General features: G+C 57.2%; 1 protein-coding gene across 1 annotated transcript in view; it reads left to right on the top strand.

The window, feature by feature from the left end:
- The window catches only part of KCNH6 (potassium voltage-gated channel, subfamily H (eag-related), member 6), a 30475-nt gene that overhangs the window by 28713 nt on the left and 1269 nt on the right, over positions 1 to 493 (top strand). The window lies entirely within an intron of this gene.

The raw sequence follows: 493 nt of genomic DNA on the forward strand, positions 1-493 counted from the left end.
ACGGTGGTTTAAGGGCCGCCCGCAGCACGCACCCGAGCGGCTGGCCCTCCCGCCCACGGCTGCTGCCCCGTGGAGCTCCTTCCGCGCAGGGCCCACACACGTATTTTGGTGTCTCGCCAACCTGCCGTCCCCGGCAGCAGGGGCTGGATCTCCCACCCACTCCTGGCTCTGCCACGACTGCTGCCTGCGAGGGGGCTGTGCCCACTCCTGCCAGAGCTGCTCCTTTCAATCACAGACAAGGCAAAAGGAAGGGACTTATTCCACTTTTCCATTTCCTTCTATTCCTCAGTTAAAACCCATTGGCATCAACTTGCCTTGCTCCCATCTGTCAGCACAGGCAGCCAGCCTGAAGAATTGATCCAGATTAAAACTAACCAACACAATTTTCCCCCTCTGGGGTAGTTTTAGCTTTGTCCAGTTCCCCGCTCCAGATCCCACCGTGGTTCCACAAAAAAATTGGGCAGAGGATGATTGAGTGTGGCAGGAGAGAGAT

This window comes from Buceros rhinoceros, unplaced genomic scaffold, assembly GCF_000710305.1.
Source record: "Buceros rhinoceros silvestris isolate BGI_N320 unplaced genomic scaffold, ASM71030v1 scaffold31142, whole genome shotgun sequence".
NCBI classification, from domain to species: Eukaryota; Metazoa; Chordata; class Aves; order Bucerotiformes; family Bucerotidae; genus Buceros; species Buceros rhinoceros.